This window comes from Phacochoerus africanus, chromosome 2, assembly GCF_016906955.1.
Source record: "Phacochoerus africanus isolate WHEZ1 chromosome 2, ROS_Pafr_v1, whole genome shotgun sequence".
Lineage (NCBI taxonomy): Eukaryota > Metazoa > Chordata > Mammalia > Artiodactyla > Suidae > Phacochoerus > Phacochoerus africanus.
In genome coordinates this window covers 191,835,238-191,853,337 of record NC_062545.1, presented here as the reverse complement: position 1 = coordinate 191,853,337, position 18,100 = coordinate 191,835,238, and positions in this window count along the sequence as shown.

Below are 18,100 nucleotides of genomic sequence, written 5' to 3'. Positions count from 1 at the left end.
GGCAGGGATGGAACCCGCAACCTCATGGTTCCTAGTCGAATTCGTTAACCACTGTGCCACGACGGGAACTCCTGTAGACTTTTTAATAATGGATATTCTGGTATGAGGTGGTACCTCATTGTAGTTTTGATTTGCATTTCCCTAATAATTAGCTATGCTGAACATCTTCTCATATACCCATTGGCCAGCTGTATGTCTTCTCTGGAGAAATGTTCAGGTCTTCTGCCTATTTTTGGTCAAGTTGTGTGTTTTTTTTGTTATTGAGTTGTGTGAGCTCTTTGTATATTTTGGAAAGTAAGCCCTTGTCAGGCTCATCATTTGCAAATATTTTCTCCTGTTCTGTAGGTTGTCTTTTCATTTTATTTATGGTTTCCTTTGCTGTGCAAAAGCTTATAAGTTTGATTAGGTCTCATTTGTTTATTCTTGCTTTTATATCTTTTGCCTTGGTAGACTGACCTAAGAAAACATTGGTATGATTTGTGTCAGAGAAGATTTTGCCTGTGTTCTCTTCTAAGAGTTTAATGTGTCATGTCTCTTGCTTAAGTTTTAAAGCCACTTTGAATTTATTTTGTGTATAGTGTGAAAGTGTTTTCTAACTTCATTCATTTTCATAGCTGTCCAATTTTCCCAACACCACTTGCTGAAGAGACTGTCTTTTCTCCATTATATATTCTTGCCTCCTTGTTCCAGATTAATTGGGTATAGGTGTGTGGGTTTGTTTCTAGGCTCCCTGTTACTGTTCCATTGATCCATATATCTGTTTTTGTGCCAATATCATGCAATTTTGATTACTGTAGCTTTGTAGTATTGTCTGAAGTCTGAGAGTGTTATGCCTACTACTTTGTTCTTTTTCCTCAGGATTGCTTTGCAATTCTGGGTCTTTAATGGTTCCATATAAAGTTTAGGATTATTTGTTCTAGTTCTGTGAAAAATGCCATGGGATAGGGATCACATTAAATCTGTGGATTGCTTTCAGTAGTATGGCCATTTAAACAATGTTAATTCTTCTTGCACAAGATCAAACAGGTCTTAATAGATGTTAATTATGTTTTCATTGATGAATATAATGAACATAATATGGTTCTTTTTGTACACTAACATTTAGGAACAATGAAGCCAGAGACTCTCCTTATTCCCTGAAACTGATTAAATGCTGATGGAGTTGCTTTGCTCTTCATATAGTTTGATCAACAACCATGTAAATCCCTCAACTTCCCAATGTGTTATTTCATCCAGATAGTTAATTCTGTTGAATCCTGATGGTGGTGACAAAGTAAAGGTGAATCTGCAGAGACACACAGCATTGGATGTATTTTAAAACAGTATTCTCATGGAGTTCCTGTTGTCAGCAGAAATGAGCCCAACTAGTATCCCTGAGGATGCAGGTTCAATCCCAGGCCTCACTCAGTGGATTAAGGATCCCGAGTTGCCATGAGCTATGCTGTAGGTCACAGTTGTGGCTCAGATCTGGCATTGCTGTGGCTCTGGCATAGGCTGGCAGTTGAAGCTCCAATTAGACCCCTAGCCTGGGAACTTCCATATGCTGCACCTATGGCCCTGAAAAAAAAAAAAAAAGTGTATTATCATGATCCCTTTCTCAGAAATGTTTCATAGGTGTACCTTTTCTTTCTAATTAGGTTCCAATTCTTAGGGGCAGAGCTTGAATCTTATATTTTTTTTTCCTCTCACAGTGCCTAGCAGAGAACTAAATGGATATAGGAGATCTTCAAGTTGACTGGCACGTAGGCTCCTCACATTCCAATCTCAATCCTACCCAGTCTGATTCTGATTAGGTTTTCTGGATTCTTTGTGTCAAGGGAGGGAGTTAGTTATTTCAATTTACTTCCTAGGGCTGCTATTAAAAAAGAATCCACATAGCACCTCAGCATTTCTAGCATGCCTTCAATTTGCAAAATTTCAATGAAAACAAACACTAAGTTTCCCCACAAATGGTATTGGAGCTCCAAGTATTTATTTTAGATTGATATTGCTAGCAACACCAAGTATTTTAATATAGTCTTCCCTCACTGTGTATCTCATTATGAATGGTCATTTTACTATGAATTGTATAAATATCCAATTGCAAAAGAATTAAGTTTTCAAACACAGATGCTTTTCAAGCCTTACTGTTGCCCCTTTATTTTCCTTCTCTAAAATAAAGGGGAGGCAAAATTCCAAAAGGCATCTATTATCTAAGATTTAATTGTCACCTTTAAAAAGGGAAATAATTATAGAAGCACAGACGGTCACTATATATATTTCATATACCTTATGGATGAAGAGTATGTTAAAAAGGTGAAGATTCTGATTTTCATGAATAATGAAATGCAAAAATATTGTTTCCAGGAGATTGATGTGATTGTTTCTCTAACCAGGGCTTTGTAATGATGCCATCTACATAATTTTTTTTTTTTTTTTTGGTTTTTTTGCCTTTTCTAGGGCCGCTTCTTCGGCATATGGAGATTCCCAGGCTAGGGGTCTAATCAGAGCCGTAGCCACTGGCCTACACCAGAGCCACAGCAACGCAAGATCCGAGCCATGTCTGCAACCTACACCACAGCTCACGGCAATGCCAGATCCTTAACCCAGTGAGCAAGGCCAGGGATCGAACCCACAACCTCATGGTTCCCAGTCGGATTCATTAACCACTGCACCATGCTGGGAACTCCTACATAATTTTTATCATTGAATACTACTAGTAACAACTTCCAGTATTGAAGATTTTTGGTCAGAAATCAGTACATCAGAGAGTAGTCTCTGAACTGTTTTAAAGCAGAACTTTGGAGGTCAGAAGTAGCTGGAGTTATTCTCAAACCCACTTCTCCTCACTATAATCATGTTCTTACCTTTCTTAAATCACAGAGCATTGTTCTTAAAATTTTATATATAGTTACGATAGTACTTTAGGCAGCTGGTTTTTATTTTAGTTAGAATTAGTCACACTGTTTTCTGGCCTTGGAATTTGTGAGAGTTTTGGATGAAGAGACTGTTCTTGGAAGCTGAGGCCTGTGCAATTTTGTTAAGGTTTTCTTTGGCTCACTGAATTCATTGCTATGGTTCTTGACAGATGAAGGGTGTATGTGAATTGGCTGTAATTTCTTTGTTGTATCAGGCAAAACTCTCCATTGAGTGATTCTTAATAAATCAGATTTATTTACTTTCTGGATGTTAGAGCATTACATAGGATTCCTAAAAAGAAAGTGGTTAGTTATGAGTGCCCCTAGATTTTTACCACCGTAAGATTGTCCAGAATACCTCTAACCGTGTGCTGATAGACTATATGAGACGTAATTTAGGTTTGTGAGCATCTGTGGGATGATTATGGTGTATTTGTTTGAGTGTTAGGGCTTGGATGATCTCTTTAAGAATGTCTCATTTATATCATAATTTATGCTTCAGATATGCCAATTAGGAACTACTTGATTTTTCACTATTGAAATTTCCAATTACATCAGTGTATCTTTGTATTTCAAAATCAGTTTAATTTCTTGTCTTTGAAATTCTAGTGGCAAGTTTTCAATCCAATCTGGAGGGCTAGGTGGTAGAAAACATTTAATATTGGTGTTACGGCTGACTTATTTTCCCGTCTAAAAATTCCAGTGAGTTCTTTCATTTGTCAGGCATTGATTGAGACTCCAACATGTGCCAGCGGGCGGGATACCCTGGGAATGTGGAGATGGACACAGCCTCTTCTCTCAGGAGCTCAGAGTCAAGAGCATGCTGGAAACAAACAGTCCAATACCACATGCTCAGGGCTGTGCTGGAGGCTGTATTTACAGCGCGTTTCTGCTGTATCTTCCTCTTTGCCAGAGAAAGTCAGGAATGGTCTTTTTGGTGTTTCTCTACTTCAGTCTCTCCTGAAAGCTAGTGAAGACTCTGAAAATGCACAGAGTATATGCTTCCAGTTGGTTTTTGAGGATATAAAAGAAAAAGCTTTTGCACACGAGGTGGTGCTGCTGCTCTGTCGCAAGAACCGGCCATCACTTGCAGGCGGGTAGGCGTCTCCTATTATCTTTCCCCAAGTGCTGAGAAGTCGAATTCTTAGACTCTGCCCTCCCCTGCCTTCTAGAGCTTTCAATTCCTAGGTACATTTACTTTCAGAATGAAAAGACCTACTTCATCTCTGAAGTGCTATTCATCTTCCATCTTACAAGGGAACACTTTTGCTTTCACTAAAAGTTATCGAGGCTTTCCTGGGAGTGTTTTTGAGAAATATGGTATTTACTACCTAAATGCCCTGGGGTTTTTTGTTTTGTTTTGTGATTTTGGTTGGCCTGGTGAACTTTTGGAATGGCCTTAGCTGTTGAAGGAATTGCATTTGAGTTTTTTACAATTGCTGCAGTATTTCTGGTAAGAAAAGTTATTAGGTGTTTATGGATGTTTCAAAAGACTAAGGTAAAAAAAGCAGATTCCATGTTAAAATATCCACTTGGGGACTCTTAACACTCAGAACAGAACCTTAGTTGGGAATGCTAAGGGGTGTGATCGGCGTAAAGCAGCAATTGTTTCCAATAGGGGGGGTGTTAGCTGGATGCAGTCCAAGAGGAAAGGGGTTGCCAGAGCATTCCCAGAGGAGGATAGGATGGCTTGGCCAGGTGAGGCAGGAATACAGGTTTTCTTCCTACTGAGTCACACCCAGCTTCTTCCCACACAGGGAAAGCCCAGGTCAGTTAATGGAGGGCTCTTTCCTTATCTGCCTCCTCTGGGAGATGTGATAGAAGTAGGCTTGTGGGTAGAGATTAAAAAATCAGAATTCCACAAGGGGCACAAAGAGGAAGTCTTTTTAGCTAATAATTTTGTATTGCTGTTTTAGAATAGAATGATTTTTCCACTTGTTGGAGATGAGATTTATTTGAATTGGTCTTTGCAGGGCAGATGAGGGAATGGCCTTGTTCTGGTTCATTGTCTCATCTGATCCACTTTGGAAACCACAAGCCATATTTGCTGTTCAGAATCTAGCATTTGGTTATGGGTTCCTTTAGAATTCAAGTTATGGAATATTCTGGAAAAAAATCTATAAGATATGTTTTAAAGGTTTTGAAAATTACATCATATACTCTTTTCAAAATATTGTTTTGAATAATGGACCCAATGTTCATATTCTTCTAATCTCTCTTGTACTAAGGTGGTAAAAACCAAGTGTACTGCCACATAACATTTCGTGATACTGTTTGTCCCTAATTGATTTAATTGATTGATATATTGCATTATCCTATATTGTATAAAGTACATGCATATTGTGTAAGATGATTACTTGCATTATTGTATAAGATGATTATATAAAACATTGCACATGTGTGATTTATGTAGCATTAATGCAGATATATAATCCCTCTTTTAATTATACATTAATGTATATGGCTGCTTTCTATTGCATATTGTGGGAAACAGTGGCAATAAAAAAGCTGCTGCATAGTAAGATTTAGGGCTATATAAATGGTAATTATATATTCTAAATTTCAAATCAAATATTATTTTGGTACCCACTCTCTGTAAAACTCCTTCCTCGTCACTATTCAAGATACCCATAGTTCAGAACAAAATTATGAAAAATTAAATAATTAGCCAAGACTCAACTTATGAATGGGTAGTATTCCAAAAATTTCTTTTAAATCTTTGTAATTCATGACATATTCCTATTAAAAGGGTCATATGTGATGACTGGTTTCTCTGGATAGGCAACAAAGTTTCATTAAATCATAATGACATTTATAATAACTCCAGCCTGATTTGGGGAGGCTTGGAAGAAAGCATATAGCATGTGTATAGAGATAAGAGGGAAGTAGAGATTTTCTGCTTTTCTGAGGCAGAGCAGACCCACTGCAAAATATTTCGAAACAAGAAAATTTATATTTTTGCCAGTGCCAACTTCCCTTTTCTGTACCATTTTCTCAGGGATCCAGGACTCCTGTGCTATCCTAAATGCTCCCCACCTTGTGGCTCCCCACTCAAGTCTAACATACTCCTAATGTGCTCCATGTTCTAGAATTACCCACTCCACCCACTATATCAGTGATTTGGGAAATACGGTCTTTCCCAGAATCACCTGGGATGCTTGTTAAAAACAGATTTCTGGATCCCACACTAGACCCACTGAGTCAGAACATCCAAGGACGGGGACTGGGAGTCTATTTGGATTTATAGCAAGTTCCTTGAATCACATTTAGATTGGGCACCTCAGAAATGAAATTTAGGAGTTCCTGTCATGGCTCAGCAGTTAACAAACCTGATTGGCATCCATCCGGATGCAGGTTCAATCCCTGGCCTTGCTCAGTGGGTTAAGGATTCGGTGTTGCCATGAGCTGTGGTGTAGATCTTGGATGCGGCTTGGATCCAGTGTTGCTGAGGCTGTGCAGAGGCCAGCGGCTACAGCACCGATTGGACCCCTAGCCTGGGAAACTCTATATGCTGTGGGTGTGACCCTAAAAAAAAGACAAAACAAAGAAATTAAATTTATTTCATCAGAAAAGCCAGTGGTGTAGAATATTATTCAGCCTTAAAAAAGAAGGAGATTCTGAGAGGATTTAGATGGTGGAATAGAAGGACTGGAGCTCAACTTCTCTCCTAAAAACAACAAAATTCACAACTAAAGACTGAGCAATCTCCACCCAAATGGATCGGAAACCCATACCCTTCTCCAGAAGAAAAAGAGGAGGCCATATCCACAGGTAGGAGGGGTGATTTCGTGATATAAACAACCCCATACCTCCCGGCTTGGAAGCTCCACAGACTGAAAACTAACTGGCTCACAGAGACTCACCTACAGGAGTGAGAGTTCTGAGCCCCACATAAAACTCTCACATGCTGGGATCTGTCACTGGGAGAAAGAGCCCCTGGAGCATCTGGCATTGAAGGCCAGCAACAGGACTGGGGGAAACGGGAGACCCCATTCTTAAAAGGTGCACACACACTTTCACGTGCACTAGGTCCCAGGGCAGAGCGAGGTCTCCACAGGAACCTAGGTCAAACCTGACTGCAGTTCTTGGAGGACATCATGGGAAAACAGGGGTGAATGTGGCTTGTTGTGAGGGAAGGACATTGAAGGCAAAGCTCTCGGGAATATTCAGCAGTTGCCTTTCTCTGGAGGTGGCCATTTTGGGAAAATCTGACCCCACCCATCAGTCAGTGCTGAGAAGCCCCAGGGCAAACAACAATCCAGGTGGGATCACAGCCCCACCCCTCAGTAAACAGGCTACCTAAAGAGCCTCAGGCACACAGTAGCCCCTAATCCCATCCAGAGACTAAGCCCCATCCACCAGAGGGATTAGAATCGGCTCCTCCTACCAGGGGGCAGGCATCAGCCCCTCCCATCAGGAAGCCTACAGCAAGCCTCCCATACTGACTTCAGCCACAAGGGGGGCAGACACCAGAAGTAAGAGAGGTTACAGCTCTATTATCTATAAAAAGGTCACCACACCAAAAACCTATAAAAATGAAAAGGCAGAGAACTATAACTCTGATGAGGGAGAAAGGAAAAACCCCAGAAAATCAGCTAAGCCATGAGGAGATTCTCAGCCTCCAGGAAAAAGACTTTAGACTGTCGATGCTGAAGATGATGCAAGACATTGGAAATAAACTGGAAGCAAAGATGGATAACTTACAGGAAACACTAACCAAAGAGATACAAGATATAAAACTTAAACAAGAAGAGATGCAAAATACAATAACTGAAATAAAAAAATCACTAGAAGCAGCTAACAGCAGAATACAGGAGGCAGAAGAACGAGTAAGCGAGGTGGAGGACAGATTAGAAGAAATTACAGGTGCAGAACAGAAAAGAGAAAAAAGATTGAAAACAAATGAAGAGAGCCTCAGGGAAATCTGGGACAATGTTAAACGCACCAACATCCATATTATAGGGGTGCCAGAAGGAGAAGAGAGAGAGAAGGGGACAGAAAAAATATTCCAAGAGATAATAGCCGAAAATTTCCCTAACATGGGAAAGGAACCACTCACTCAAATCCAGGAGGCACAACGAGTACCAGATAAAATAAACCCAAGGAGGAACACACCGAGACACATAATAATCAAACTGACCAAAATTATAGACAAAGAGAAAATCTTGAAAGCAGCTAGGGAAAAGAAACAAATAACATACAAGGGAACCCCGATAAGGTTATTGGCAGATTTTTCAACAGAAACTCTGCAGGCCAGTAGGGAGTGGCATGATATACTCAATGTGATGAAAGGAAAAAACCTCCAACCAAAATTACTCTACCCAGCAAGGCTCTCCTTCAGATTTGAAGGAGAAATAAAAACCTTCTCAGATAAGCAAAGGCTGAGAGAATTCAGCAACACTAAACCAGCCTTACAACAAATACTAAAGGAACTTCTCTAGGCAGGAAAGAAAAGATCAGCAACAGGAAGCGAAAATTCCACAAATGACAAGGCTCACCAGTAAAGGTACATATACAGTAAAGATAAGAAATCATCCATTCACAATTATACCATCAAAATCAGAAATCATGAGAAGAGGTGGGTATAAATGCGGGACACCAGAGATGAACTTGCAATTAAGAGAACAACAACTTAAAACAATCTCATATACATATAGACTCTTACATCAAAACTTCAGAATAACTGCAAACCAAAAATCTACAATTGATACACAAACAAGGAATCTCTGGAGAAGAAATATATCTCATAGTAAATAAGTGCATAATCCATCATTAAGGGGGGTCATTTGACATCATTCTTGGAATGCTGAAGTCTTCTTAGATCTGATTCTAATTTCCTCTCCATCAAAGAACTTATGATAATTATAATTAAATAATGCCACTGTACAATTAAATAATACAGTTCTACAATTGTATTATTAATAACCATTTCTCTCCATGGTACAATGTAAAGTCTATAATGTCTTGTTTATCACATCACCTAGAATGGTGTAATGCCTTTATTGAAGAATCAGTGAGATGGAACAAATTGTGAGGACATAATTATATAGTTACACTGTTTTTTAACCAACTTATGCATTTTATATTTTACTTATTTTCAGAGGGTGTATTATTTTTGTTATGCTTACCAGTTATTCTTTTGACTATGCTATATAAAATATTTAATGGTATATAAGGCTTTCTTCTTTATAAATTTTAGTTGAATAATATAACAATTTAATATAATGCTAATTTTTAAAGAAAAATTGAAATGTAATAGATAAAACTAGTGAAGATGAAAGCCATAAAATTGGGATAAAGCATAGAATAAATTTCCTATTTGTCTCAGCATATTTTCCATTCCACTTCTCCAGTGGGAGTCACTTAATCTGTTTCTTAAGATCCATGTTATAATAATCTGTGTGAATGTAATTGTGTGTAAATGTATGTATTTTATTCTGTAAAAAATTTAAAAAATAAAAAAAAAGGAGATTCTGCCACTTGTGACAACATTGATGAATCTGGGGCTGGGAGGTGGGGGAAATGGGAGATGTTAAAGGATACAAAGTTGCAGCTATGTAGGATGAATAAATCTAGAGGTCTTACGTACAGCATGATGAATATAGTTAATAATACTATGTTGAGGAGTTCCCATTGTAGCGCAGCGGAAACAAATCCGACTAGGAACCATGAGGTTGCAGGTTCGATCCCTGGCCTCGCTCAGGGGTTAAGGATCCAGCGTTGCTGTGAGCTGTGGTGTAGGTTGCAGATGTGGCTTGGATTTGGCGTTGCTGTGCCTGTGGTGTAGGTTGGCAGCTGTAGCTCCGGTTAGACCCCTAGCCTGGGAACCTCTGTATGCCGTGGGTGTGGCCCTAAAAAGCAAAAATAATAGTAATAGTAATAATAATAATAATACTGTATTAAAACTGGAGATTTGCTGAAAATAAATTTCAGGTACTCTCACCACATGCAAACAACAATTGTAATTCTGTGAGGATATGGATATGTTAATTAGCTTGGCTGTAGTATCATTTCACTATATATGTGTATATCAAAACATCATGCTGTATATTCCTTAAAAATATACAATTTTTATTAAAAGATAAAAATCAAGAGTTCCTGTCATGGTGCAGTGGAAACAAATCCGACTAGGAACCATGAGGTTGGGGGTTCGATCCCTGGCCTCGCTCAGTGGGTTAAGGATCTGGTGTTGCCGTGACCTGTGGTATAGGCTGCAGATGAGGCTCGGATCTGGCATTGCTGCAGCTATGGCTGTGGTGTAGGATCCAATTGGACCCCGGGTCTGGGAACCTCCATGTGCCTTGTCGAGTGCGGCCCTTAAAAAAAAAGACACACACAAAATAGACAAAAGACAAAAAATTAAAAATGAAAAAAAATAAAAGATAAAAATCACAAGGAGACCAGTAGTGTAAATGAGTGTTTTTCAAATGTGGGCATACATCAGAATCCCCTGGTTGTCTTGTGAAAACACAGACTACTGGACCCTCACCCTCAGTTTCTGATTTAGTTTCTGATTTAGTGGTCTGGTTTGGGCCCCTGAATTTGCATTTCTAAGAAGCACCAAAGTAAATTTCAGGCTGCTGGTTTGAGGACCACAGTTTGAGAACCATCGATCTGTTATGCAGACTCAGTGGTATCCAGAGATATTTGCATTTTAAAAAGAAGATGTTTACTAATCTGAATGAATCTCAAGCAGTAGAGCACTACAAAAGTGATAGTGGGAAGGACATTGAGGGTTAGGACTCTTGGGTAGAGGCTGAGGGGTGTGTGTGTGTGTGTGTGTGTGTGTGTGTGTGTGTGTGTGTGTGTGTTGGAGGTAAGCGGGCATCTTGAGATCTAACTAGAAATCTGACTGGATTCCTCTGCCCCACAAACCAGGCCCTGTTTTGTTTTGTTTTTTGTTTTGGGTTTTTGTTTTTTTTTTGCTTCTTAGGGGCACCAGAGATATATGGAGGTTCCCAGGCTAGGGGTCGAATCAGAGCTGCATCTGCCAGCCTATGCCACAGCCACATCAACGCCAGATCCTTAACCCACTGAGCAAGGCCATGGATCGAACCTACATTCTCATGGATTCTAGTACGATTTGTTACCACTGAGCCATGACAGGAACTCCCAGGGCCTGTTCTTCATAGATTCGTTCTAATATAATCCCAGATCTTCCCCTAGGTGTTCCAATAGCAGTGACAGTAAGGGGATCAGGTGGGTGAGGAGAGGCAAGAAAACTATGCTGCAGTCATTCATTTCTGAAACTTTGTTGTGCTCGATTTCTTCAAATTTGCTGATGTTAGAATTTTACTTTGTCCACCAGAGGGCTCCCCTGACATTGTAAAGATAGTGCGGCCTTGGAAGAGAAAAATGGAAGGGATTCTTTAATCTGAAAAGACTGTAGTGTTTGACCTAATTTGCAATTAGGAAGTTTCTACCCTGTTTTGCTTATTAGGTTTGCCCTGAAATTATAATAAGATTTAAAAATCACTAATTGGTAAATAGAAAAAGAGAATAGTATATAAGAACAATGAGTAAACACAAGCTTGGAAGTTTGATTCTTTACTGTAGATGTTGGCTAAAGAAATTTTTGTGTGATAATTGCCAGATATGTCAGGGAGGGATGTGAGAATCAGTGAATTTTTTAAAAGAGACTAACTATTCCAGATTTCAGAGGGCTTTGTGTGTTTGTTTGTTTTGCTCTGCTTTCTAGACAAGAAGGCTGCATTCACAGTTCATATTTCGTAGGTAAGATGTCTTTCCTTTGGGGGTGGAGATGTGAAGTGTACACGTTGATTCTGTGGTTCAGCCTCTTATTAGTCTTGACAAAGTGAGAGAGCTTTCAAGGCAAATCAAGTTGTCTAAATAGACAATAATATGAGCAGAGATTAGTTATTTATGGAATCTTAGAGACAAATGAACACCACATTGAGAAAGATGGCATATTTCCTACCCATTCCAAAGAGACTTCTTTCTTTCTTTTCCTTTTTTTTTTTTTTGGTCTTTTTAGGGATGCACCTGAGATATATGGAGGTTCCCAGGCTAGGGGTTGAATCAGAGCTACATCTGCTGGCCTACACCACAGCCACAGCAACACGGACCTGAACCACATCTGTGACCTACACCTCAGCTCACTGCAATGGAGGATCCTCAACCCACTGAGCAAGACCAGGAATCGAACCTGCATCCTCATGGATACTAGTCAGATTTGTTTCCACTGAGCCATGATGGGAGCTCCAAAGAGACTTGTTTCTAAAAAATAAAATAGTTTGGTTTATTAAAGAATGGGATCAGGACCCTGTGCTTAGAAGGACCCCATACTTGGTTTAATGTTCTTGAATTCTTAATTTTTTAAATAAAAAGGTTCACATTTTCATTTTGCACTGGACCCTTAAAATTATGTAGCTGGTTCTGAGTACAGTAGATTGTCTTATATCCTCCTGTTTTGTTTGTTTTGAAAAGTAGTTCTTGTCTTTGGTTGCAATTTTTATTTTATTTTTTTATTATTACTATTTTTTTTGCCTTTTTGCCTTTTCCAGGGCCGCTCCTGTGGCACATGGAGGGTCCCAGGATAGGGGTCGGATCGGAGCTGTAGCCGCCAGCCTACATTAGGGGCGCAACAATGCAGGATCTGAGCCACATCTGCAACCTAAACCACAGCTCATGGCAACGCCGGATCCCCAACCCACTGAGCAAGGGCAGGGATTGAACCCGAAACCTCATGGTTACTAGTCGGATTCATTAACCACTGCGCCACGATGGGAACTCCATTGGTTGCACTTTAGAATCACCTGGGGAGTTTTTGAAAATTCCTGTGTCCAGGCTGTCCCCAGATTGATTATGCCACAATCTTCATGGGTGGTTCAAGGCACTGGTAGTTTAAAAAATTCCTCAGGTGATTCTAATGTGCAGCCCAGGCTGAGAACCAGCGCAAGTCTGAAGCATTATTTTCAGACCCTTCCTTCCATACCAACTTCCCTTGCTTGGATTACTCTTGCAACTTAATAGGCTTATAAGATTTTATTTATTTATTTATCCATTTATTTATTTTTGAGGTATTGTTGATTTACAATATTGTATGTGTCAGTTGTTTAACAGTGATTCACAATTTTTAAAGTTTATACTCTTTATAGCTATTATAAAATATTGGCTGTACCCTGTGTTATGCAATATATCCTTGTAGCTTATTTATTTATACATAGTAGTTTGTATCTCATAATCCCCTAACTCTATTTTGCCCCTCCCCCCTCCCCTTACCCCACTGATAACTACTGGTTCTCTGTATCTATGAGTCTGATACTTTTTTGTTGTATTCACTAGTTTGTTTTATTTTCCAGATTCCACATATTAGTGATATCATACACTTGTAAAATTTTAGATGCTTTGCACAGGCTTCGTGTGTTAGAAGAACAAAAGTGTATGAAACTTGAGTTCTTTTTAGGATTTTTTTCATTTTATTGCTCTAAAGATTGTGGAGTTACAAAGAAAATGTCTTTTTAAAATATAGGTCTAGTCACTCTTGTATTCTCTTAAAAGTATTAAATTAATGTGTTTTGAAAGAAAAACCTTGGGTATTTCATGAGATTAAGATTGAAGAGAGAAGTACGTAGACTTTCCTCTTCTTTGCTAGTAGCTGAGTATTCACTGAGCATCTTGTCCTGGTTAGGCCTTCATTGGGTTTCACTAAATGCCTCTTTTCTATCTGGCGGTGGATGTTTTTGGACCTAACCGTTTTTTCTGTATGAGTCACCTGTGGGCCTTGGCAATAGTCTAGAAGTGTCTGGTCCCAATCCTTCTGGATTACAGGAATTGAAGGCCTCAATTAGAGACCTGGGGTCCTGCAAGGGCAAATCCTTTTAACCTTAATTCACTGGTGGCCTCCTCTAAGCAGAGCTGTTTTCTTACCTTCAACCTTCTCGTTCCCTAACAAGACGACACACAAAGAGTTGCTTTTTCCTTAGCGTGTCTTCCTAAAGTTATGTCCATATTCAGATAATTTCAGGATTAATTCTAACCCTAGATATTTTACTGTAAGAGTTATATTAAATCTTTCCACTTGTTTAGCTTTGAGTTGAGCATGGAACAGAGAATCACTTAATGGCAAAGTAATTAAATGTTTAATGAAAATATTAATAAGCTGAAACCCAAAGGAAGATGAAAAACAGAATAATCCTCTGGCTCTCAGAACTCAGAAATTCAGACCCACAGGGAGGCAGCATTTTACTTTTAAGACTTATGCCAAATTAGAAATGAGATGATGGTGAAAGTAAAGTTTGGAGTAAGTTATTTTGATACTAAGCAGTTTTTCTTTACCAAATCTAAGAGTAATCTAAATAATTTATGCATATGGCTTTAAATTTTGGAAAGTGAGGGTTTTTTTTACATATTTGATTCTCTGAATAGAGATATGCATTTTTTTAGGTTCTAAAAATAACATTTAATGAATACTCGTGCAGTATCAGATATGATGACAGATGCTTTACATATATTATCTCCAAACTTCAGGACAACTATGCAAGGTAGAGATTATTGTCCCATTTGGTTTTTTTTTTTTCCTTAATGTTGGTCATACCCAGGGAATGTGGAAGTTCCAAGGCCAGGGATCGAACTCATGCCACAGCAGTGACAATGCTGGATCCTTAGCCCACTGGGCCTCCAGGGAACTCTTCTCCCATTTTAGAGACAGGGAAACTAAGTCTTGGAAAGGCTAAATGACTTTCCCCAGGTCACACAGCCTGTGAATGTCAGAACTGGAACTACCTCTTCTCCAAACTCCACCTATTTCCAATTTTAAAAAATTGTAGGAGTTCCCATCGTGGCTCAGTGGTTAACGAACCCAACTAGTATCCATGAGGATGGGGGTACGATCCCTGGCCTCCCTCAGTGGGTTAAGGATCTGGCATTGCTGTGAGCTGTGGTGTAGGTCATAGACACAGCTAGGATCCCATGTTATGTCAGCAGCTACAGTTCCCATTCGACCCCTAGCTTGGGAGCCTCCATATGATGCAGGTGGTGAGGCCCTTAAAAAAAAAAAAAAAAATTGTCTTTGGGAAGTTCCTGTCGTGGCGCAATGGAAATGAATCCAACTAGGAATCATGAGGTTGTGGGTTCAATCCCTGGCCTTGCTCAGTGGGTTAAGGATCCAGTGTTGCCATGAGCTGTGGTGTAGGTCTCAGACACAGCTCGGATCTGGTGTTGCTGTGGCTGTGGCGTAGGCTGGTGGCTACAGCTCTAATTCAACCCCTAGCCTGGGAACTTCCATATGCCGCAGGTGTGGCCCTAAAAAAAAAGCAAAAATTAGTAATTTTGTCTTTAAATTGATAGTGTTTTTAAGGGTCATGCATATTGTAGCACTATCAGGATTTTATCCATTTTTGAGGCTGTGTAATATTCCATTGTGACTAATACCACATTGTACTTATCTTTTCATCCATTGGTGAACACTTGGGTTGTTTCTACCTTTCGGCTATTGTGAATAATGCTGCTTTGAACATTGTTGTTCAAATATCTCTCAAGATCTTGCTTGCAATTCTTTTGGGCATATACCTAGAAGCAGAATTTCTGGGTCGTATGGTAATTCCATGCTAATCCTTTCGAAGAACCACTGTACTGTCTTGAAGGCATACATTTACACTGGGGCATTTGATTTAAAAACCAAATCCTCTATATGGAAGGCTGAACTAAAATTCAGTTACTGAATGAACCAGTAAGATCAGGTCTGTCTGAGTTAAGGGGACATGAAGTCACTGAAGGGGATATGATGAAAAGAGATCCTCCTCCCCTCATTGTGGGCTATTTACCAACATGTGGCCTGTTTGCTACTAAACAGGCTCTTGCCCTGGGTATTTCAGCAAGAAGGAAGTTCTTTTGAAAGTATGCATTTGTAGGGTAGGGTTATCTTTCTCAATATAACTAAACCCAAACATCTCCCTTTCTGGACTCTGGAGGGAGCAAGCCCTAATCTCTGATCATTTTATTGTTCAAAATACAGACACATAGAACAAACTTGTAACCTCAGATATTGAATAATCACATTTATTAATCACTTGTGTTTTCGTATCAGAATAATGCTAATAGATACAACTGATACTGGCTTCTTTTTCTGTTTCCTACAGAAGAACCACTGGGGAAAAAATAAAAACCATTTGACAGGGTAGATATTGGTTAGCTAATGATGACTTAATAATAGATTTCAACTCTATGGAGTTCCTGTTGTGGCACAGTGGTTAACGAATCCGACTAGGAACCATGAGGTTGCGAGTTCAATCCCTGCCCTTGCTCAGTGGGTTAAAGATCCAGCGTTGCTGTGAGCTGTGGTGAAGGTTGCAGACGCAGCTCGGATCCTGCGTTGCTGTGGCTCTGGCATAGGCCGGTGGCTCCAGCTCCGATACAACCCCTAGCCTGGGAACTTCCATATGCTGCTGGAGCAGCCCAAGAAATAGCAAAAAGACAAAAAAATAAAAAATAAAAAATAGATTTCAGCTCTACCTCTAATGCCTTGTATATTAATGGACATTTAATGGCATTCTATGAGTTTGTTTTGGTAGTAATCATTGTGCGTACATGCTCAATTCAGCAACTATTTAAAAATTTTTTATTAAAGTATAGTTGATTTACAATGTTACTTCAATGTCTGCTGTACAGCAAAGGAACCAAGCCACTCATACACACCCACTTTTTTCTGTTTGTTTTGTTTTTTGTTTTCATTTTTCCATCAGGTTCTTACCCAAGAGACCAGACACAGTTCCCTGCGCTGTAAAGCAGGACCCCATCACCCATCTGTTCTAGATGTAACAGTCTGCATCTACCAACCCCAAACTCCCCATCAGTCCCCCTCTCTCCCCCTACCCATGACAAACACAAGTCTCCCCTCCATGTCCATGATCTGTTTCTGTTTTGTAGATAGATCATTTGTGCCATGTTTTAGACTCCACATGTAAGTGATATCATATGGTGTTTGTCTTTCTCTTTCTGACTTAGGTCACTTAGTGTGAGAATCTCTAGTTTCATAATTCAGCAACCATTTATTTCATGTGTACTCTATCCTACTATTAGGAGTAGAGGAACAAAGAACTAAAGGGCTCACCAAGGATGACCCATATACTACATCCTGTATTTTTGTCCTCACTTATATAACTATAGAGTTGGAAGAAGGTCATAGAATTTATCCAGCCCAATCTCTCATGCTCTCTCTCTCTCTCTCACTCTTGCTCTCTCTCTCTCTCAATTTTACTTCCTCAAAGTATTATGGGTGAGCAAACTGAGCCTCACAAAGACAGAATTGTTATGAACACAAGATCTACTTGCATGTGTGTATCTTTCAGTGACTTAAGCTTTCTTTCTTTCTTTTTATTTATTTATATATTTTTTGCTTTTTTTAGTGCCACACCCATGGTATATGGAGGTTCCCAGGCTAGGTAGGGGTCAAATCAGAGCTGCAGCCGCCAGCCTATGCCACAGCCACAGCATTGCCAGATCTGAGCTATGTCTGCAACCTACACCATAGCTCAGGGCAATGCTGGATCCTTAACCTACTGAGCAAGGCCAGGGATCAAACTGTGTCCTCATGGATACTAGTCAGATTCATTTCTGCTGAGCCACGATGGGAACTCTGACACCATACCTTTCAGATTTTCTTTTTTCCTCTGGTAGTGCATTCTCTTCCTTCATATTCCTTCCTCCTCTACTTGCTTCTTAAATATTGCAATTGTTATGACTCTGCCTTGGGCCCCTCATTCTCTTTTTCCTCTATGCTGTTTCCTTGAGCAATCTCATCTATCCTCATTTATGGAAACCTCTAGTATGTATTTCATGCCCTGCAATTTCTCCTGAGCTCCAAACCAATATGCCCATTTGTGTGCTTGATATCTCTGCAGGGATCCCACAGACACTTCAACTCCACATGACCAAAATAGGGCTCAGGAGTTCCCCCATACCTGCTCCTCCTCCTGTATTTTCTATCTTAAGGAAGGGCACCACAGTTCCCTAGGTTTCCAAGTCAGAAAAATTGAGGGATCTTTATATCCAGTCAAGTTGCAAAGTCCTCTTACTTCTACCTCCTGACAATATCTAGTACGTGTCTCCATCCATATCAGCGCTTTATTGCCACCATCCTTATTCAGATGCCCATTATTTCTTACCTAGACAACTCCACTGTCTCCTAAAATACCTTTAGATTTCAAATCTCACTCCCCTCCAATCCATCATCCACATTTACT